Source organism: Lepus europaeus, chromosome 13 (assembly GCF_033115175.1).
Source record: "Lepus europaeus isolate LE1 chromosome 13, mLepTim1.pri, whole genome shotgun sequence".
Lineage (NCBI taxonomy): Eukaryota > Metazoa > Chordata > Mammalia > Lagomorpha > Leporidae > Lepus > Lepus europaeus.
Window position 1 is genome coordinate 27,852,601 of NC_084839.1, and position 386 is coordinate 27,852,986.

Genomic DNA, 386 nt, shown 5'->3' on the forward strand with positions numbered 1-386 from the left:
GAGCTCACCCCGAGCCTGGCAAACCGTTCAGGAGGTGGCAGCTCGAGTGGTGTCGCTGAACCTGACATTGGAGCATCCTTCCCACGCGCCCCCAAGAAAAAATACTGCCAAATACTAGAGTACCTGCGTTCTGAGCGCAGCGGCTGGAAGGAAGCGCCGGCCTCCGAGCAGGGCATCTCGATTCTGTCCTCGCAGCCGTCCCTGAGAGGGCGCTGTTCCCAAGGCCAGGGCCCAGCCGCCCGCGCCTGCCCCACGGGACGCGCTCGGCCCCGGCTCTCCTCAGAGCGCTGCCCTCAGACATGGCGGCGCCCTGCCCGGCTTCGCGTCGCTGGCACCGCGCGGCCGGCCCGGCCTTGCCAGCACTCGGGGACTTCCTCCGCGCGCCG